This window comes from Mauremys mutica, chromosome 10 (genome assembly GCF_020497125.1).
Source record: "Mauremys mutica isolate MM-2020 ecotype Southern chromosome 10, ASM2049712v1, whole genome shotgun sequence".
Taxonomy (NCBI): Eukaryota; Metazoa; Chordata; order Testudines; family Geoemydidae; genus Mauremys; species Mauremys mutica.
The window spans coordinates 7,726,828-7,750,410 of record NC_059081.1 but is presented as its reverse complement, the minus strand read 5'-3'; the positions used below and the strand labels follow the sequence as shown (position 1 = coordinate 7,750,410).

The 23,583-nt window shown below is 43.6% G+C and overlaps 1 long non-coding RNA gene across 1 annotated transcript in view; it reads right to left on the bottom strand.

Annotated features, from left to right (window-relative positions):
- Positions 1–1,445: 1,445 nt before the first annotated feature.
- Positions 1,446–23,583, bottom strand: part of LOC123378328 — a 161,160-nt gene continuing 139,022 nt past the window's right edge. Inside the window, exons 5-6 of the long non-coding RNA XR_006582560.1 lie at positions 15,298–15,486; positions 1,446–1,567 (exon numbers count right to left, since the gene is read on the bottom strand). This is a non-coding gene — a long non-coding RNA (uncharacterized LOC123378328). The remainder of the gene's footprint in view (positions 1,568–15,297; positions 15,487–23,583) is intronic.

The window sequence follows — 23,583 nt, the reverse complement described above, 5'->3', positions numbered from 1 at the left end:
CCCCCTGCTCTTCAAAAATATTGCTAACAGCTGCCTATGCTCACATCCTCTCTGGCTGAGGCACAACAGGGGGATGCATAACCCCTGGGTTACATCTGGAAGGTAACGTGCTGTTCATAACATGCTACTCATTACGTGCTGCATGACAGATACAGCAATGTCCTGCAATATCTTTGGGAGATCTCATTGTATTAAGTTCATGTATTGCTGTGGGCCAGGGATTGTATGTAATTCCATGAGGAAGGTATCCACAGCCCCTCTAGGAACTAAGCAAATTCACTGAGTACCACCATCTAGAAAGCCTTGCCTATGCTAGTTCAAACTGGACTCCCTAGAGATCAATAGACAAGAAAGGACTTTTGGATAACTAGCCTGAGTTTAAACTGACTCCGGGCCTTCTTTTTGATCCAGCAAACAGAGGAGACCTTCTGTCCAAAGGGAGGGCCCCAATCCTTGAGGCCCTCTCCCATGTACATAGAAACACCATATTTTGGCCATAAAGAAAGTGCACCTTGGATGGACCTTTGGTCTGACCCAGAATGGCCATTCTTATGTTCACCTGGTGCAGAAGGGTTAAACCAGGATCTGAAATACACAGAAATACACCTACATGAATTATTACTAATTAAGTTTTAGTGTATCACAACCAAGTAACCATGATCGGCATTTACATCCTATTCACCCTGGCCAAAAAAAAACCCAAAACAAAACCACCACCAACAAACAAATACATTTGGGAGCAGATCCTCAGTTGTGCAGATCAGCAAAGCTCCATGACAGGCCCTGACCACCTCTCCCTCCATGCTACGCTGCCCCAGTTGTGATCGCCACAGGTGTTCATGCCAGATCCCTTGGGGATATAACAGAGATAGGGCTGCCAGTAGGGTGTTTAACTTATGGCTCCCAGGGCTCTAGAATGCCCTCCCATTGCTGGTCCGACAGGGCCTGCATTTGTCATCTTTTAGGACACATTGCAGGGATTATTTGGTTCACCTAGCCAGTCAGGGGAATATGGGGGAGACTGAAGAACTGATGTTGGGGTGTTGTTATTCCTAGAAAAGGCTGCTAATTGGTAGCAGGGCTGAGCTGAATGACATGTGCTTAAGTACTTGGTGACATCAACTCAAAGCCTGTACCCGGGTACTTTTTACTGTCCCAAATCTAAAGAAATTAATAAATAAATGTGGTGTCTGTGCCCCCTTCCTTACAAGGGCTTGTGAAACCGGCGTTCTGCAAAGATGCTTTAGGGGGTGCTAGAGATTGCTGTTTAGGTTTATCCAGACCTCTCCCTCCCCCCGCTTCTGTATATGTTGGATACTTGTTTACATCTGAAAAGATTTATTTATACTGTAAAGCTATCTGCTGGTGGATAGATGAAAAGAAATATGTGAGGGAACCATAATCATTTAACACTTATTCTGTTTATTTTCTATTCATTTAGCAGTGTTGGCATTCTCATAATAATTAAAGGGAGCTGGGTGGCTTGCTAATACTTTCCCACATGTGTTTCTTCCTTTGCTTTGAAGGTGCCTGGCAGATTTAGGTCATACATTTTCTTCCTATTGCTCTGCAAGGGGAAGAGGAAAAAATGTGAATTCCCAGCACCAATCTTTTCTAATACTTCTACATTAGTTCAACCCAGCAGAGGTTTGCTCTGCCTCAAGCGAAAGAAAATCTATTAGGCTCGTTAAGGAAGAAAGTCAAAAGAGGGTACATCTAGGATAAGGTCGGGCAAAGATGTGCACAGCTGAGAACGATGGTGCTCAATATCATTACTTGGGCTGTCAGGAAAAGTTCACCCCACGGGATGCCAAGCTCAGCTTAAACTCTCTGCCTGTCTTAAGATGCCTCTGTCAGTTAAAGAACAGGGGTTTGTACTTTTTCATGCCCCTTGCCTGGGCTGGGCGGGACGCCCATTCAGAACAAAGCACAAAATGCCCTTCCCCGCCTGTCCCCAAGTCAAAGCAAACTGTGAAATAGCTGGAACGGTGGGGAATGGCACTGGGAATGAGGCTGCATCCTATGTGATTCTATAAACGTATCTGCCATTTTATAGTAGGGTCAGACTTCATAACCAGTCATTATTCGGATTATTGCCTCACAGAGAACAGCTTAAGAACCAGATTCAGCAAAGCACTGAATGTCTTTATAACTTTAAGCAGGCACTTAACGTTAAGTATGTGCTTAAGTGCTTTGATGAATCAGGGCTTAAGTGCCCTGTGGGAGCAAGGCTATTGACACCAGTTCTGATTGGCCATTTGGGTCTTTCTGATGATATCACAGCCCCACACAAACTCCCACTGGTGCATGTTTGGGACATCATCATCCCAAAGAAGAAGAAAATCCCTCTGCCCATTCCACTGAATGGGGAAAACAGAACAAAATAATGGGAGAGGGGGATTTTTATTTTATTGTACCATCTTCCCTCTGCACTCCATGTCCCTCCTATCCCAACATAACAGAAGGGATTGAGGGGTGGCTCCTTTTAAAATATCACAGGCTTTTGGCTACAAAGGTATCCAAAGCCAGAAGTCCTCTCCCCCTAAACTATCTGCCTGGTCCTCTCCTCTGGCAGTCCCTTCTCTCCCAAAATTGTATGATACTGAATGGGGAGTCTTACACCAGCTCCCAAGACAAGGCCTGCATCTAAATTGTAGCTTGGATGCTGCACATCTGCTTCTGAAACACAGCAGCCAGGGTGGGAGGGGAAATGGTGGTTTCCCTTTGAAGTCCTGCCTGCTAGTGCCCTGTACCAGTGCATCTCCTCCCGGTACAGCTGCTGTGCTTCCAAAGTGGCTGGGCAGAGTTTATGGCTGGGAATCTGAATTGGGAGTTGGTTTCACTCTCCCCAATTCAATGATGTAAGATCAGGGGAGAGGAGGCGAACTGGAAGAGGTGGCAGGAAAAAGGATGGGAGTGGGAAGACACTATAGGCTTATGGAGTATCTGATGGTGTCATGGTGTATAAGGAATGGTCGTATTATGAATGGCTAAGTCACTGGAGCTATCCAAATGAGTGCTAACAACACCTGCATGCCGGTCTACAGCTTCATGTAGTCTGTGCATGGCATACTTAGAGAAAGCTCTGGGAAATGGTGTAGAAAATTGAACAAAAGAGACTTTTTCTTGCATCCCTGCAGCTGTAAAATCAGGTGCCTCAGCTCCGGGTCCAATTGTACAGGATTCAGATGGGATGATACATTATAACTAGCGGCCAAGAATTTCAGAAGTCAACGAGTGATATGGGGATGTTGAAACCATTTAAAATGTCTTAAGTTAGGCCCCCCAAAACAGAGGCACCTCAAGTCACTAGGACTGACTTTTTGTCAGCAAAGTAGGCAACTATGGCTCAAAGACATACAGAGAACATTGTGCCTGGGGATTCCATTATCTGCAGTCTGAACAGAACTAAATAACTGCACTAAGGCTCTGTCTACACTTAGTGTACAGACACTGCACGCCCTGCTCTCATGGGTATAAATAGCAATGTAGATGGTGAGGCACTGCTTAGATGAGTAGAATAAAGACTTACCCTAAGGTTCTGGTATGTACCCTACATGGCTCTTTATACACACCCAGGCAGTGCTTCCTCCATCTACACTGCTGTTTTAGCAGTGTAATGTCCCACTGCTGGAGCTAGGGTGACCAGATGTCCCGATTTTTATAGAGACAGTCCTAATTTTTGGGTCTTTTTCTTATACAGGCTCCTATTACCCCCCACCCCATCCCAATTTTTCACATTTGCTGTCTGGTCACCCTAGCTGGAGCCTTTCTGCGCTCCAGTGAAAGGCTCTGGCTTGTGGGAGGCAGTGGGGAAAGGCTCCAGCAGCAGGGGATGCAAGGAAAGACGCCGGCATCAAGTTGCTGTTGGAGGCTTTCCCCACTGCAGTGAAAGACCCCGGCAGCAGGGAAAGGCTCTGGCAGGAGGGAGGTGGTGGGGTGTGCTTTACTAAAACTACAGGTACACTAGCTAGGATCAAATGACAAGAGCTATCAATTCTCATGACACTGGGAACACACTGAACACCATTTTGAGGCAAAATGTTCCTGGTAAAAACCAAAACTAAGCACAACCCCCCTGCTCCTTTACAAATTCTCAGCTCAGGTCTGGCCCATTAGGATTTGCATGGCTTTTGGAGTAAACCAAGTGAAACTGAACCCTGATTATGATATTATGCTGGAAAAAAACCTCACATGAAATGCTTGCTCCACACGTGATTTCTTTGTGAAATTCAGTAGTTTAGAATGAGTGGCTCCCGGATGCAGCGGCATGGCCCATCTCCAGCGCCTATGTGTAGGGGCAGCTGGAGGGCTCTGCTCTGCATGCTGCCCCCACCCCAAGCACTTCCTCTGCAGCTCCCATTGGCCAGGAACCGCAGCGAATGGGAGCTGCACGGGTGGTGCCTGTGGACGGGGCAGCATGCAGAGCCACCTGGCTGGGCCTCTGCATAGGAACCAGAGGGGGGACATGCCGCTGCTTCTGGGAGCCACTTGAGGTAAGTGCTGCCCAGAGCCTCCCCCTGCGCCACAGCCCTGATCCCCCTCCCACCCTCTGAACCCCTTGGTCCCAGCCAGAGCACCCTCCTACACCACAAACTCCTCATCCCCAGCCCCACCCCTGAGCCCGCACCCCCAGCTGGAGCCTTCACCCCCCCACACCCCAGCGCGGAGCTCCCTCCCACACCCTGAACTCCTCATTTCTGGCCACATCCCGGAGCCCGCACCCCCAACCAGAGCCCTCACCGCCTCCTGCATCCCAACCCCAATTTTGTGAGTATTCATGGCCCGCCATACAATTTCTATTCCCAGATGTGGCCCTCAGGCCAAAAAGTTCATCCACCCCTGGTCTAGGGGGATGAACCCCAGGCATATTAAAACAGAAGAAAATGTTCACCCCAACCCAGCAGAGTGAAACTGTCAAGCTTACAACATTTCCTGTGTTCTTACATTGCGCAACTGCTCATGTCAGTAAACATTGCCATTGGTGCGTACCAGCAGCACAGTGTATTCTAATTTCTTTTCCAAGGCCACCTCTCACAGCAATTAATTTCAGTGCTCCTTAATCTAATAAACTGCAGTGAATTCCTACTGCCTTCTGAACACCTCCTAGAGCATTCACCCCTTTTATGGGAGGTGGGATAAACAGCCTTATCTGAGTCTCCAATAGAAATTCTGTTAAGAGAAGCCTCTGCTCTGCTTTGTTAAAGCATTGATGCAATTTGATTTTTATTTGATAAACAGACGAACATGGACGGTAACTGTCTCTGATTTAAAGAGCAGATGCAAAAATGTGTGCTTCCTCATGCAAACCAAGTAGTTAACGTTGTATTTTAAAAAAATCCATTGCAGGCTCTGCACTGCAAAATTCAGCACCTTGTGTCCATTAGAGAAGCGACCTTCTTGGAAATTGGTTTAGGTGGCAATATTATGCATGCTGAAGTTTGTGTGAATATATGGAACCTTATTAATGTTCTAGCGGTTGTAAATTTTTCTTGTGGGGCTTACCCGTGTATACGGTCATATTATATCTCACACAGTCCACAAAGAGACTTTTGCAGAAGGGATCCTGGCTGGTTATCAGACTAGCTATTACTGAAAATGATGGAAGCATGATTAGAATGCTCATCCAACCTCAACGCCCTCCACCCTGGCCCCAGCCTGAGCCGTAGGTTTGCAGTCCAGGGCCAGATCCTGAGCCAGAACAAATTGGTATAACTCCATTGAAGTCAACAGAGCTATGTGGATTACACCAGCTGAGGATCTGGCCCTTAGTGCATGATGAGCTCCAGGTCAAACTCTGCAAACACCAAAGCACCAAAACTCTGCAAACATGAGATCAGGTTGGTCAAACAGCGAACACTGAGCTTCTCTCTCTCCCCCAGACACCCATCCCTCGGCCTTTATTAACCTTGGGACTGAAAGCTCTTCTCCTAACCCATCTTGAGTGCCCACCGTGAGGTGAAGTCTACAGATTGCTTAGGCTTGCAGGGCTGTTTAACTGCAATGTAGCTGTCTGGGCTCAGGCTGGAGCCTGTGAGGTGGAAGGGTCCCAGAGCTCTGGCTGCAGCCTGACACCTCAATTAAACAGCCCCCTTAGCCCGAGCCAGCTGGCATGGGGCAGCCCTGGGCCTCTAACTGCAGCCTACACATATGCTCTGCCTCCGTTTCTGCTGGTGGGCATGTGCAAAGGCGCTTAAGTCTTGGCATTGCTGAGCTGCTTGGAGCCCTCTGTCAAGTCTGAGCCCCCGTGGTGTTCTCAAACTGGGTGTTACTCCCCCCGGCCCAGCTCGCCTGCAGGGTCTGATTGGGTGGGCATTCTCTAAGCTTGCCTACCCCCACAAAAGACAACTGGGCATTTGTGGGGCTGGCTGGCACATACGTCTATCCCAATCTAACTAATAGCCCAGTGGCTAGGGCACACCCATGGGCTGGGGGAAACCCCGGTTTGAATCCCTGCTCTACTTGATTCAGCGCAGTAATTTGAACTTGTCTCTCTCACATTGCAGGAGAGTTCCCTAACCGCTAGAGAGTATTCGGGGACCGGTCTCCTCAATCTCTCCTATGGGAGCTGTTTCACTGTATATAAATAATGAAACACTCATCAGAGCAGGGACTGGAACCTTAGTCTGCCATGTGAACCATTGGGCTATTGGGTATGCTGGGCTGGGAGGGAGGGGTGTCTCTCTCTCCCCTTCCCCCAAGCCCTCACCCACAAGAAAAGGGCTGACCTAATTTATGTGCCTAATACCAGGAGAGGGTTCCTGAATCCGATGAGATTGCAGAGCCATTGGCCATTATCTTTGAAAAATCATGGCGATCGGGGGAAGTCCCGGATGACTGGAAAAAAGCTAATGTAGTGCCCATCTTTAAAAAAGGGAAGAAGGAAGATCCAGGGAACTACAGGCCAGTCAGTCTCACCTCAGTCCCTGGAAAAATCATGGAACAGGTCCTCAAGGAATCAATCCTGAACCACTTAAAGGAGGGGAAAGTGATCAGGAACAGTCAGCATGGATTCACCAAGGGCAAGTCATGCCTGACTAACCTAATTGCCTTCTATGACGAGATAACCGGCTCTGTGGATGAGGGGAAAGCAGTGGATGTACTATTTCTGGATTTTAGCAAAGCTTTTGATACAGTCTCCCACAGTATTCTTGCCAGCAAGTTAAAGAAGTCTGGGCTGGATGAATGGACGGTAAGGTGGATAGAAAACTGGCTAGATGGTCGGGCTCAACGGGTAGTGATCAATGGTTCCATGTCTAGATGGCAGCCGGTATCAAGTGGAGTGCCCCAAGGGTCGGTGCTGGGGCCGGTTTTGTTCAATATCTTCATTAACGATCTGGAGGATGGTGTGGACTGCACCCTTAGCAAGTTTGCAGATGACACTAAACTGGGAGGAGTTGTTGATACACTGGAGGGTAGGGATAGGATACAGAGGGACCTAGACAAATTAGAGGATTGGGCCAAAAGAAATATGATGAGGTTCAACAAGGACAAGTGCAGAGTCCTGCACTTAGGACGGAAGAATCCCATGCACTGCTACAGACTAGGGACCGAATGGCTGGGTAGCAGTTCTGCAGAAAAGGACCTAGGGGTTACGGTGGACGAAAAGCTGAATATGAGTCAACAGTGTGCCCTTGTTGCCAAGAAGGCTAATGGCATTTTGGGTTGTATAAGTAGGGGCATTTCCAGCAGATCAAGGGATGTGATCATCCCCCTCTACTCAGCACTGGTGAGGCCTCATTTGGAGTACTGTGTCCAGTTTTGGGCCCCACACTACAAGAAGGATGTGGATAAATTGGAGAGAGTCCAGCGGAGGGCAACAAAAATGATTAGGGGGCTGGAGCACATGACTTATGAGGAGAGGCTGAGGGAACTGGGATTGTTTAGTCTGCAGAAGAGAAGAATGAGGGGGGATTTGATAGCTGCTTTCAACTACCTGAAAGGGGGTTCCAAAGAGGATGGATCTAGACTGTTCTCAGTGGTAGAAGATGATAGAACGAGGAGTAATGGTCTCAAGTTGCAGAGGGGGAGGTTTAGGTTGGATATTAGGAAAAACTTTTTCACTAGTAGGGTGGTGAAGAACTGGAATGGGTTACCTAGGGAGGTAGTGGAATCTCCTTCCTTAGAGGTTTTTAAGGTCAGGCTTGACAAAGCCCTGGCTGGGATGATTTAGTTGGGTTTGGTCCTGCTTTGAGCAGGGGGTTGGACTAGATGACCTCCTGAGGTCCCTTCCAACCCTGAGATTCTATGATTCTATGATTCTATGAATCCTGAGAGGAGATAGGTGTCTCTCACCAGCCTGTCAGTCAGGTGCCTCACCCCTTCCATCTGCACTTCACTTCACTACTTGCTAGCTTAGGCAGCTCCCTGCTCAGCACGCTGGCTACTGAGAATCCTTTTCCTAGGGGCCTACCTCCTCCCAGCATTGTATAGGGAACCTGGGTGCCTAGCTCAGGGCTGCAAATTTCACCAGCCGGCAGGGTGCTTAGGACTTGCTCAGTGGTGCAGCACCTACGTTTCCCTTGTGAATCTAGCCCTACATTTTTATTTCAGTTGGACTTAAGAACTGATCAAGCTTTTTGAAACGGGATTTCATCGAGGGCTCAATGCCGCAAAGCACTGAGCATCTGCTGGTGTTGCTGCAGCTTTTGAAATCAATGGGCATTGAAGACATACAGCTACTCCAGGAGATGCCCAGCAGCTTGCAGGGTCGAGGCTTTACAGAGAATGAGAATGAGTTTGACGCTGAGGCAGCATGGTCCAGAGGATTGTGCACTGGACTGGAAACCAGAGAATTCTAATCAGAGCTCTGCGGCTCTTGGGAATGTCACATTACTTTTTGGCCTTAGTTCCCCCATTGTGAATTGGGGGGATAATGTACAGCAAAACTCTGATGATGTGAACTGTACTGAAGGGAATCATTGAAACATAGGACTGAAACGGACCTCGAGAGGTCATCTAGTCCAGTCCCCTGCACTCATGGCAGGACTTCTAGACCATCCCTGACAGGTGTTTGTCTAACCTGCTTTTAAAAATCTCCAATGATGGAGATTCCACAACCTCCCTGAGCAATTTATTCTAGTGCTTAACCATCCTGACAGGAAGTTTTTCCTAATGTCCAACCTAAACCACCCTTGCTGCAATTTAAGCTCATTTGCTTCTTGTCCTATCCTCAGAGGTTAAGGAGAATAATTTTTCTTCCTCCTTGTAACAACCTTTTATATACTTAAAAACTATTCCGTCCCCTCTCAGTTTTCTCTTCTCCAGACTAAACAAAGCCAAATTTTTCAATCTTCCCTCATAGGTGAGGTTTTCTAGACCCTTAGGGTCTTCTTTCTCTTGTATAGGGCTGAGCATGCAGTCTTTGCTTAACAAATAATAAGAAAAATACTAATGGATTGCCAGTGTTTCTCCCTCATTATTGACTTCTGATTATTTGCCCGTATCTGACATCACTCATATGGCTCAGATACACATTTCTATATGGAGAATCATTCACACTAGAATCTGCAAAAAGAACAGGAGTACTTGTGGCACCTTAGAGACTAACAAATTTATTTGAGCATAAGCTTTCGTGGGCTACAGCCCACTTCATTGGATGCATAGAATGGAACATATAGTAAGGAGATATATATACACGTACAGAGAACATGAAATGGTGGGAGTTGCCCTACCAACTCTAAGAGGCTAATTAATTAAGAGAAAAAACTTTTGTAGTGATAATCAAGATGGCCCATTTCAGACAGTTTGACAAGAAGGTGTGAGAATACTTAACACGGGGAAATAGATTCAATGTGTGTAATGGCTCAGCCATTCCCAGTCTCTGTTCAAGCCTAAATTGATGGCATCTAGTTTGTATATTAATTCAAGTTCAGCAGTTTCTCATTGGAGTCTGTTTTTGAAGCTTTTCTGTTGTTAAATTGCCACCTTTAAGAGTGACCTGAGAGGTTGAAGTGTTCTCCTACTGGTTTTTGAATGTTATGATTCCTGATGTCAGATTTGTGTCCATTTATTCTTTTGCATAGAGATTGTCCGGTTTGGCCAACATACATGGCAGAGGGGCACTGCTGGCACATGATGGCATATATCACATGCCCCTCTGTCATGTACATTGGCCAAACTGGACAGTCTCATCATCCAATGACTATGAATTGTAATGACTGTTTGTTAACTGGCCCAGTACTAACAAAGAAAACCAACCAACCAACCAACCAACCAAATCCACTATCCACTCTATGGATTGATTTGGCCATTGCCAAGAGATTAAGAGATGTTTACTCAACTGTTAAATATGGTAAATGTTGTAAAAAGAAGGGCTAATCTTTTAGTAGAGAAACTGCCAAATAAATATCAAAATCAGAAACAAAGATAGCTTGGTTCAAGGAAGAACCTGTCAGCTTAACTTGGTTGATTCAGTTACGAGGATAATAATTAATAAACCACCAAAGCATACAGGCTCAGTCACTGAGCCAGAGGCAGATTTCCATTCTCACTTTTGCAACTTGTGCTACTGTCAAACTTTGCCTCAACTAATCAGTTCAGTTCAGCCAGTGTTAGCAATACTCAGGTAAATTGGCCAATGACACTGTGATATCTTAATCTCCTCAAAGCAGGTCTAATAAACTGGGTGCTTAAAATGCAGAAGATAGGTCTATCTTAAAGCTCCTTTGGGACTACCCCCCTTCTCTGTATATGGGGATTCTGAGGAACAAACTTGTTCAGCTGATGGTTTGGATTTATAATTTTACCCCATTAGACCTAATTTATACACTATTATATGGTAGTTCCTATTCTTCATTTTATTATAGCATTGCCTAGAGGCTCTAATCAAGACCAGGGCCTGATTTATAGACTTTAAAACTACAAGGGACAATTATGATCATCTACCCTGCTCCTGCTTAACACAGGCCATCGAATTTCACCTGGTAATTCCTGCATCGAGGCCAATCACCTTTGGCTGAGCAAGTACATATTTTGTGGGAAGACAGACAACCTCACTTTAAAGATTAGAAGACAGAATCCACCACATCCCTTTGTAAACTGTTTAAATAGTTAAACTCATTGTATAACCTCAGATGGCTTGTCTACATGGGAGTTATTCCAGAATAGCTATTCCCCATTAACTATGTGGATGCTCTTGTTATGGTATAAGAACATCCACATGTGGAGTTAATGAGGAATAGTTAATCCACTTAAAATGCACAGCCTAATTTGTTCTGGATTAATTTTCTGGTATAGACAAGTCCATAGTATGAGGTAGCCTCTATAAGGGATATATGGAGCTGATGTGCCTTGAATTAATAACTAATGATTCCTTTTGGGTACAACTTTGACATATTAAGAGAATTTACTTAAAATTGATTGTAGACACAAATAATGAAATACAATTCTTGAAATGAATCAAACTTAAAAGGCCCCTGATTAAAAAAAAAAAAGTACTAAGGACATTTGTTATATACCAAAGCAGCGGAGAAACTAAGGCTGTGTCAACACTACAGCCTATGTTGGCAAAATGTACGTCACTCAGAAATGTGAATATTCCACACTCCTGAGTGATATAAAAGTTACACCAATATAAGCGCTCCTGTGCCCAGCGCTATGTCAGCGGGAGAGTTTCTCCCACTGACAGAGCTCATGCCACTCACTGAGGTGGTTTTTTATGTTGGTGGGAGAGCTTTCCCATCAGCACAGAGCGTCTTCATCTGATGCGCTGCACCTGTATCAGTACTGCTGTGCCACTGCAGCACTTACATATAGACATGGCCTATGAGAGCTGAAATCTGAGGACCCACTTCGAACTACTAGAATCAGAAGATGGCCTCCTCCAACGAGCCCTGAAACTAGAGTATATAAACTGAGGTCACCATCTGCTCAAGAGAGTTGACTGAACCCAACACAAAAAGCTGGAGAATCCTAAGTGCAACTGATGCCCAGACCAGCTGTGTGGAAAGGACTCACCCATATCTCAGGGTTAAGAGGATAAGAAGGGGTGAGATTTCATCTCAAAGATTGTATATCTGCTATTCTTTAATATAAATAACTGTAGGTTATCTTACTGGGTCTACACTCTCTAGTGAGTAACAATATTTTAGATTTTAACTCCTTTATATGTCCAAGCAAATTGGCCTAAGAGAGACAAAAAAGAATTGTTTTAAGCAATTGCTTTTAGTATTCTTAACTTACCCCTTTTGGGCCAATCGAATCAACGAGAAGTAACCACATTCTTTTAAGTGCCTCAAAGAGAAGTGCATCCATGGAAGTGTGATATGTGTGTTAGCTAATAAAGAATTGAGAATTGTTGATCATAAATATATGTAATAAGAAAGCATGATAATTTGCATTGCTCTTTGATATAACTATTGAGCCTCAACTCTAGTCTGTGATACTTGCTTGCACGACTGTATTGTGTGTGTAGTGCACACAATTGGTTCTATCTACATTTGTGTGGTACACTGTTGATTATATATTAATGTGGTTCTGGGTGTATTAATAAATTGCTGGTTGGTTAAGAATAAGCAAGCATCCTGATTTGAGAATACTGTTCAAGTTAAAAGTAGACCTGAAAAGTACTCAGCTTTGAACCAGCAAACTAATGCTCTCTGGACTCGGTAAAAAGGTTTATCCTATTAGAGTCTTATCAGTGTATGTGCAATGGGTCCGCCCATTTTATGGCATCATCAGTCAAGTGGAGAGCCGGTAGCCCACTGTTGAAATCCTCGTCAAGGATATGTGACATAGTCTGAAGTCAACCGCAGCTGCATTGTGGATCATTAGAAAAACCCCATTTAAAAAGATTGGTCGCACAGTTTCCCTGCTTTGTTCAAAACTGGTTCAGAGATGACCACAGATGCTTTGGCTGATAAAAATTAGATCCTAATATCTTGGCAAACTTAGTTCAATTTCAGCTTTAAAATCTGACTGGAATCCAGGATGAAGGTCTCGGCAAAGACTTGGGCTGGATTTTATAGTACCCCAAACCATTGCTCAGTCCCTATTTAGCAGAAGTTGAACTTGTGGCTAAAGCCACAGATTAGAAGTCTGGAGTTTGTCACTGACTCAACACGGTAGAAATTTCCTCAGTCTGGGGCAATCAGCAGGTGTGCTTGCAGGACATGTAAACATACCTGAGCTAGTTTTGATCTAGCTAGCTCGAGTAACAATAGCAGTGAAGCTGCAGCAGCTTGCCCAGCACCCTGGATACATACCCAAGTAGCCACTGCCCATACTGCTTTTGTTACCTGAGCTAGCTTTGATCTGCCTAGTGGTCTATGGGTACATGTACTGCAATCACACCTCCTGATTACAGCCTACACCGGTTTTTTTTACTGGCAGAAGTGTGTGGGTTTGGGGTGTGATTTTTTGATCAAAATAGTTATTCCAGAACAGCTCCCAGTGTGAACACAGTTATATCAATATAGGGATACCTCATATTGGTATTTCTTATTTCTCTTCCCAGACCGGAATAAGCTACACTGGTATAAGCACTTTTATACTTCTGTAACTGTGCTCACCAGGGAGAGTTGAGGGGTGGTGATGTTCTGCTTTCACTATCCTGGTATAGTCAAAACAGCACAACCTGATATGTAGGCAAGATCTAAGGACCTGATCCAAGTAGTCAGGGCCTTGATGAATCGCTGAGTGAAATTCTCTGGCCTGAGTTACGCAGTAGGTCAGACCAGATGATCACAATGGCCCCTTTTGGCCTATGAATATACATTAAATCTATGAAAAAGCTCTTTAAGTCAATGGGAATCTTACCATTCACTTCAATGACTTTGGATCAGGCCCTTAACTGTGTGACCTTGGGCGAGTCACTTAGACTCTTAGTTTCTTACTTTCCTCTCCTGTAAAAAGATGCTGATAATGCTGCTCTCTTTCAGAGCGATGCTGTGCGGCTTATGCATTAAACGTTAATTAACCAAAGCACTTGGAAATCCATGGAGGGGAAGGTGCAAAGTGTTATTTTATGTTTAGCGGTTGGAGGCTCTCCGGGTTTTATTTGCAGATGGGAATGGCAAGGTTTTCATTCCGAAGTTGCCTTTAACAAGCAAATACTTTAAAATGAGAGGACTATTGATTTAAGAGTATTTATAATCCGCCCTCTATCTGGGGAGAGCTATAAGCTTCTCTATGCAAATGATGTGAAGCATAGTATAGAGCCATGGATGAATGTGCGGGATGAGCTATTTAATACAAGCAGCACCAATGAGCTTTTGACACACTTTTTAAAAATGGATTACTTGGTTTTTTATTTTTTTATTTTTAAGTCCTTCCTAGAGATCAGCTGCAGGCACTGATAAATTATCCACAGAGCCAGACAATCTCTGCTAATTCCACATGCCCTTTTCCATTAGAGAGATTGGTTTGAATGGAATGTGTTACTTCCCATTGACGTGATTTTATTGACGATTTCCTTATGGTAATGCACTTGCTTCACTTAGACATTGTGTGTCACCAGGATAGAAAATAATATGCCTTGGCAAGTTACACAGGGGATGTAAGGGAACGTCAAACAAACAAACAAACAAACAAACACACACACACCTCCTCCCCCCATAAACCCACATCACCAAAGCACCCTTTCATCATCCTACATTTGTCGATGAGTTGGTCTACATTAAATGATAATACTAGGACAGATACTGTGGTGATTTCTATCCAATGTCAGTTGTATATCAACGGAGACCTAGCATATAGTATTAGAGGAGTTATCTAACTATCCCAGTTAGTTTGGGTATGATGCAAATGATTTTGACACTCCAATTTAAATTTGGCTCTTCTTTGGCTAAGTATTGCTGTTCTCCATAGTAATGTAAGAATTGCCAGCCTAGATCAGACCCGGGGACCATTTAGTTCAGTATCATGTGTCCAAGAGTGGCTAGTAGTAGCTGCTTCAGAATGGGGTGTAAGAAATAGTAGTTAATCATGGAATAAGCTGCCTATAGAGAGCTCTTAACCTTCTTAACCTCTGCTAGCCTGAGGCATGAGGGCTTATACCCCTTCCCAAATTCTTGGTTTTTTTAAAAATCCTTACTATTGTAACTGGATATTCTTGTTACGCATCTAAATGCCCAATCCTTTTCTGAATCCTGCTAATCTATTGGCTTCACTGGAACCCCTTGGGAATGAGTTCCACAGGATCATTGTGTATTGTGTAAAAAAGTATGACCTTTCAATCAATGCTGAGCAGTTTTTTTCATATACAATGTTATATGTACTGTTCATTAAAGTATTAAATTTTTAGAGCTAACAACGTTGTAACAACATTGTAAGTATTAAATTTTTAGAGCTAACAACGTCTCTTAAAGCTTGAAGAAGCTACAGAAACCATGTAACACAATGGAGAGTGTTGCCTGATGATACAATGCTCCTAACTTGTTTTCCATTGGTCAGTGGTGATGTGTTATCACTTGACGTTGTGCTAAGTTGAAGCATGGAGCTCTGAGGAACCCAAGACTTTCTCTTCCTTTATTGAATTCACTTGAGCTGAAACCATAAAAATGTGTATTTATTGACCTGTGACATAATGTCATGATGTTGTACAATGGAGAAGATAAATCACATTTTAAAAACTTGTGCCAAGATGACTCAGAGTTGGCTGCAGATTCTCTTGAGCCTGCACTGGGCCATTTACATCTCTGTTTAATCAGGAGAGTGGTCACAGTGATACTACAGCAGCATGTCACTTTCCTTTCCATCATAACCCACCATGCAATCTGGATGCCATGGGGCACTGAAGTGAGGTGAAGTGAAGCCACTGCGGGGGAAGGACACTCTCTCAGTCCTCTTGTTTTCAACATTTTGGTGGTGGTGGTGGGGGAAATCAGTACAAAAACGATGTAAAGGGGACAATGGAGAATCCATTGACACATACTGCGGTTTGTCTCTCTGGAGTTATAAGAACATATGACATTTTAGGAACAGGAAAAGGCCATCCAGCCAAAATACATCTGCCCTTTTCGTGTTTATCTCTGTTCTGTCTTCCTCCTCCTTTTCCATACGCACATTTCCCATTCTTCTTCTTTTTTTTTTTAAATGTAGGTGTTTGAAATAGCCAGTGTTTTACAGTAAGTGGAAGTGACATACCCATAGGAAATAGTAATAATTGGAAACACTGCTCTACTATGCTCTGCAAAGCAACAGCAGCACTTTACACCTGGATTTTGTTCCTTTATTCCAGAATCTTTTAACAAATCAAACCCAAGTGGTCTAATTAGTACATCATAACCCCTAGGACTAAGTTCTAACATCATTATTAGGTTAATATTTGTGAAGCATACTGAAAATGTAAAGCACCATATGTGCGCTAATTATTTACCATTAAGTCCAAGATAACTTCCAGGTAATTGACTTCATCACTAATACTTTGGGCCTGACTTTGACACACTCATTCATACTGAGTGGTACCTTAGCCCATGCTCCCACTGGAGTCAGGTAAGGCTGAGTAAGGATATAAGAATCAATCCCTAAGTTCAAGGTACAGCCACCCATTATTCAAGGACAGAGAGTGGCATTTAACCTCTCACTGAACTGGATGCACACTGTATTCCTTGAACTCTTTGGTGCAAGGGAAACTGAGCAAGTTGCACTTTTGGAAAGAAGCAGGCTTCTCTCCCTGGCATATACAGTCCATTCCAGAGGCCAGACCCTTTTGGAGCCGTGTGAGGCTGCAGGGTTGAACTGAAGGAACTGTTCCTGTCCTTCCCTAAGGCTGCCCATTAGAGCTGGTTGGATAATGTTTCCCCCCCCTGTGGTCAGTTTTGACTATTCGGCAAAAAATCAAAAACTGAAATATTCTGTCCAAAAATAAAAGTATTTAGATTTGGATATGCTGCTGCAGAGCTTCAAGGGAGTTGTAGCTCAGGTATCTCATGCCCCTATTCTCCTCTATAGGCCAGGCTCCCTGGTTGTACTACATTTCCCATGATGCACCACGGTCCCCCTCTTAGTGAGGGGAGACAGTGCATCATGGGAGTCCTGTGACTACAGTGCATCATGGGAAAGAGTCCAAGTGGGGAGCCTTGCTCATAAAGAAGGGGGACATGAGGCACTGCACCATATCTAAATATTGTTGTTTTTGGCCCAAAATAAAGAAAAATTCTTTTCCCCAGGTGTCATTTTTTCAATGAAAAATAGAAAACTTACATGGAAAGCAGAAATTTCATGAAACAGTTAGTCAAAATCCCAATTTTCTGTTGACAGTTTAAATGGCAAATTTTCAACTAATCCTATTGCCAGACAATTTGCAAATAGAAAGAACAGGCAAAATTAATCCAATAAATTCATTGCAAGTTGCTTAGGCCCTGTTTCTGCAAAGCATGTAAGCGTGTGTTTGACTTTAATCGCTTATATAAGATATAGCTTATATCACAACTGACTTCCATGTGACATAAGCCCTATTTAAGTCCTCTGCTAAATAGGGATGGACTTAAGCATAAGCTTAAGGCCATTATACCAGCTCAAAAAGCATATGTGAATTTTTAATGAAAAGACTGTGGATATGCCTTAGCTCTCAATCTTAAACTAATTTCCAAAACCAAAATACACCAACTAAAATATAGTGGATTAAGAAAAACGTTACCCTCTTCTATTTGTATTGATCACTGATATCCAGTCAAATGCCCAACTCCCCGAATGAACAAGACACTCCAAAGAGATCAAACTGTATTCAGATCAAAATGCAGGGTCAACATTTTCGTTAAAGCATTCACACATGACCAGCCTCCAACAGAGTTGGAGTGAGTTAAGAGGAAGGGGAAAGAGAAAACTAAGAGATGGATGAATCTTGGGGAGATGAAGAGAAGAGCTCACATGAGGCCACGGTGAATGCAATATGGATGTACAGCACTTAGATATCTTAAAAATACCTATAGCAGACAGACATGGAGACAGGATAGAAGAGGAGCCTGATTTAAACTTATTTACACTGCAGAAACAGCCCCATTATGCAGCTTGCTTGAGCAGACCTCTTTATGAAATGTATGTACATTTGTAACATTTTACATTGGGTTTAATAATTTACCAAGGTTTAATATTTCAAAAGAGTAAAGTAGAAAATCAGATAAAATTTTTATATCTGCTATTAGAAGCTGAATGGAATGTTGAGAGACAATTCAAGCAATCATCTTGGCAAATGTACCTACTGAAACAGCATCAGTCCTGGAGAAAAAAATCCACATTCTTATGTTTTACTTTTGAGCAGGGGCTCATTATAATCTTACCACAGCACAAGGTATTTCCAGGGTTTAATGATGAGCTGGGGTCAATTGACTGCCGCTCAGGCCATCAATTCCTGCCAGATGGGCATTTATCCCCAGGAAATACCTGGAACCCTGCTCATTACTACTTAATCACAGGGTCCGTATTACTGCTGTTGTATAGAGGCTTCTGCAGCAGTTTTTAGAAATCTTGGGACACATCTTCAGTTGGTGTGACTGTGTTGAAACCTATGGGGCTACTAAGTCAATGGAGTTGCACCAATTTATACCAGTTAAGAATCTCTTCCTTTGATCTTTCCTTGGGAGCTGGGGAAAAGAGTTTATGACTCAGTGGCCCAGCACTTCAAATATAAACTATCCCCTCAGATGGATGCCTGGATTCTGGGAGAAAGAAAAACTATTTGCAACGGTAACTCAGAAAGTATAAAAAATATATTTTAAGTATTTCCAGATGCTTTTAGCTTTGGGACATTTATTTGCTCAATTCTAAATAAAAAATGGCATGGCTAAAATAATAGCTGGCATGATATTTTAGAGGAAGCAACAGTGTAGTATAAAGTCCAGTATGTGGACGGGGGCTTGCGTGGATGTTTTTTGAAGAGTGTCCCTCAATTTTTTGATAAAACTAAATTCACTTATTTCTCAACTCATATGTGCACATTGCACTCTGAATGGACGGCAGGGTTGAGAAGAATATACAGGTACAGAAACCTTGACTGGCAAGCCAAACAGAACCTTACAGCAATAAGAGTGAAACAGTTGCTTACAGTAACTTCTGAGTGCTTCTTACCATCTCTGGCCAGGGCTTCCCTTTCCATACAGAACTGATTGCAAACCTTGATTTGCCTTTGAATCTTCTCTGGAGAGGGCTTCTCTGACTGGCCAACAGTTTACCCAGTAAGAAGGAGAAGCCCCCAGTCATATTGAAGGACCTTGTTGTTCCCCACTCACCCTCCCATTCAGCATTGTACTGCGGCAGTAGTGGCAATTCAGAGGGGCTTCCAAGGATGCTCTGGCCTGCGGTGGATCATTTTGGACTTGCTTCTGCTCCAATTTAAGTGAATGGCAAACTTGCATTGACTTCAGTGGGACAAGATCAGGGCCTTTTTGTCCACCCAAAACCAGGGATGGGTATAAATTTGTTCTTCCTTCAAATAAGGGAAGAAGCTGTGCAGATCTGAGCATGTTTAGGTGACATGGTGCTTACTGCTGAGGACAACAGCTCCATTCTGGCTTACATCTAGCCTAGGGGAATGGCGCTGTGAATGTCCTTTGCATTGTTAAGCTGATTGAAGACCCTAGCATATCTTTCTAATCTGGTGTGTAAGCAGACTCAGCAGTGCCCTGATCCAATGCCCACTGAAGTCAATGGAGGACTTTACTGGATCAAGCCTTTTGTACATGCATCTCTGACAACGTCTGTGATTAATACTGTAGAGGTATTAGGGCGTTTAACTCACAGTGGTAATAAAAGGAGATATACCAATCTCCTAGAACTGGAAGGGACCTTGAAAGGTCATTGAGTCCAGCCCCCTGCCTTCACTAGCAGGACCAAGTACTGATTTTGCCCCAGATCCCTAGGTGGCCCCCTCAAGGATTGAACTCACAACCCTGGGTTTAGCAGGCCAATGCTCAAACCACTGAGCTATCCCTCCCCCTCAGTACAGTTGTCTGAGAGCGAGGATCTTGTTTTGTAGGAGTGTGTGGGTGTGCATATAAAATAGAAGGACAGGGGGCATTTTCTGTGAGCTCTGTAATTCAGATAGGGGCAAGCTGAACACTAATTCTCTGCTGTAGTGTCTATTGCAACATGGATGAATGTACTATGGGACAAGTTCTCACTCATTCCTTCCAGAGGCAGCGCTTCTATTCATTTCAGTATCAGTTTGGCCTGAGAAAGGAGTGAGTAAAAACTGGGTAAAGGACATCAGAATATGGTCATATATTCTCTATATAGTGAGATGAAGTCATTTCTGAGGTGTGTTTAGCATCACACCATCACTACTATGGAACATTTTAGAGCAGGAAGGAAAAAAGTTAACCAATTAAACTGGAGGGCCAATTTTAATGAAGGAAAAATATAGTTACCCAAACTGGAATTGGCCCTAGTCTTAAAAAAAAAAAAAAAAGACACAAACAACTGAACTGAGCAAAACACTTAAAAGTCCCGTTCTCCTGGGTGCTAAGGTCCCTTTACCCTGATCTGAACATGTTGAATGATACATTGAACAACACACCAGCGGCCAGCTGGAATCCTGTCTATAGTTAAGAGTCTAAACAATCCTACACTGGCAGCAGGTATGGATAACGTTGTCTAATGGGTCTTTTCCATCTCTAATTTCTATGATTAGATGGAATGGGAGTCAGCAACTCCTGTGCTCTGTTTCCAGCGGTGCCACTGACTTAGTGGGTGACCTTGGGTAAATCACTTCATTTCTCTGTGCCTCTGTTTCCCCTCCCACCTTTCCTAAGTATTGTCTTTTTAAACTGTAAACCCTTTGGGGCAGGGGATCTCCCTCACTAGGTGTTTGTACAGCACCTAGCACAATGTGGACCCGGTTTCAGTTGGAGCCTCAAGAATATTATGATGTGGAAACTTATTTCAATATTTATTAAAAATGGTAAGGGATCTGCTTAACCTGTGGGTAGGCAAATATCCAGCCTATTTACAATTACTGGCCCCCAGGCTCCCTTCCACTGGGAATTATGGAAGGGAGATGAGTAGAAATTCCACAGCAAATGTCCTGAGACAAGCAGAAGCCTGAATTTCTCAAAACGACAGATACATTCAAGGGCTATTCAGTTCCCAATAATAAAAATGAGGGTGGCTGAATTGCTGCCATGTCACTAGCAACTCTTAGTAAACCCTTCCCTGTCCCTAACTTCCATTTGTAATACTAGATCTGTTCAGTAAAGACCTGATATAAAGCCCACTGAAGTAAATATGAATGTGTCCATTGACTTCCGTGGGCGTTGGATCAGGCACTAAAGGTTTTATTTCTGTACTGTGTACATTTAACTGGCCCAACTGCGTTCTTCACAGCCTGCATGGGAGGAAAAACATGCTGCTCCCTCATTAGAACATTTACGAAATTTGATCTCTCATGTTTAATTATTTAGTAAAGTGATGTGTTTTAAAAAACAGATATAATGCTCCATCAAGAATATTTATGCAAAGCACCCAGTTCGGCAAGATTTAAGAAAGCAACCAACTTTTTGGTCTTTCAGAAAACGAAGAGGAATTTATAAGTACACCAGAGAAAGAGCCGTTGATTGAACATTATTGAGATGGTTTAGTCTCTCTTTCTCTCTCTCCCCCACTCATCCTTTTGCTCTGGCGCCGTCCCTAAAATTATTTGAAAAGGTAAAATTAGTTTATTAATTGTTAATGATGACTTTCGTGTTAAAAAAAACCCAGTGATTTGAGCAGACTTTTTATTGAAGCTTGAAAGATATTTTCCAGTCTACTTACTTAAAATATTTATGCTTTACAGACCACTGGAGAGAGAGAGAGAGAAATCCTCATTTTCTCTTAGGATTAAGAGAGGCCTCATAACAGGACCACAGAAAAAGGCTTTTTTTCCTTCCTTAAACTAAGCTAAGAATAATATAAAAATATACCAACAGTAAATCCAAAACCGGTAAAGCAATTTGAGGTTACATCAGTATTGTTAAGAAACAGGATTAGCTCAGTTGTTCCTAGGATGTTGTTTAGTTTGAAAAACAAGGAATTCCAGAGAGACGAGAGGCTGTCTTATTCCTCAGACGGGAAAAAAACCACACATGGAGGCTGACCCAAAGCCCATTGGGAATATTGCGGTTAAATCTGGTGGGCTCAGTCTGAGGCCCATGGGATAGGAAACAATGCATTTCCATTGCCTAGTACTGCAGCAGAGGGGGAAGGGAAGGGTGAGTCAAAAGAAGGGTAAGGTTTTGTCCTCCTTAGAACTGTTGGTCAGCCCCCTAAACAGCTGATGTCCCAAAGTCTGTACACAACAGGACCACTAAACAAATTTGGTGCTTTTGACAGTTTCTTGCCCCCTCCCTCATCCCTGCCTTCTACTGGCATAGACCATGGTGAAAGCCCCAGTGGTGAAAAATCCACACTGGAGCGCCAACAGCAGAAAGTGGCCACAACCTCCTACACTGCTAGGGAGCTCAACTGAGCCACACAGCTCTGAAGCTGGCAGTGATGACAAGGGACGCCATGGCCCAGGCAACCTGGAGATATGAACTCTACATCAGCAGGCCTCCTATGGATCTCAGACCTCAACTGCTCCCACATGGCAATAACTCCAAGGGAGGTCAGACAGTTGCAATACCACTGGTATCCACTTGGGGCACCAAGGCCTAGTGAGGTGTAATTCACGCCGGCTGCAATGTTTCTCCACACACAGAAAACAAAGAGCGACTTTAGGTCAGGAATAAGAAAGAACAAAAGTAAAGTCTGCATGAGAAAGTCCATTCTGTGCTTGTGTGTGTGTCTCATTTGTAGTCTGCTGCATCTGAGCTGAACCCAAAGTAATGCCTGTCTTTCCAGGCAGCAGCCTTCTGAAATTTAAAGGCAAAGTACACAGAAAACAAAGGAAGATAATTACATAGTTAAATATACCACACACACCAGTGCTGGCTTCAAGAATAGTCCCCAGGTTGTTTCATGAGGCACTTTTTAATGTATATCTGTGATGTTTTGAGCTCTCTGACCATTTATTAATTTTCTAGTAAACTGTATATTTTTCTTTTTCAATAAAATACAGATCTTTTTAAAAATGAACATCACTTCCCTGAACCCAGAGGAGAAGCTGCATGATCCTGGAGACATGGCACAGGACAGTCTCTTACTATGTGTTTGCACATTGCCCAGCAAAATGGGTCTCATCTAGGCCCTACTGTAATAAATAGCAATGTTCCAAAGGGACAGTCTGGAATCACCATTATTGGAGATACTCAGGGCTGACCCATGTCCCCAAAACATTTGTGGGATAAATAAATCAGCTTTGTCACAGCGGCCAGGCAAGTGGACAAAAGGAACCACTAGAATCATGGATCATAGTATATTAGGATTGGAAGAGACCTCTGGAGGTCATCTAATCCAACCCCCTCAAAGCAGGACCAATCCCCAACTAAATCATCCCAGCCAGGGCTCTGTCAAGCCGGGCCTTAAAAACCTCTAAGGAAGGAGATTCCACCACCTCCCTAGGTAACACATTCCAGTGCTTCACCACCCTCCTAGTGAAATAGTGTTTCCTAATATCCAACCTAGACTTCCCCCACTGCAGCTTGAGACCATTGCTCCTTGTTCTGTCATCTGCCACCACTGAAAACAGCCTGGATCCATCCTCTTTGGAACCCCCCTTCAGATAGT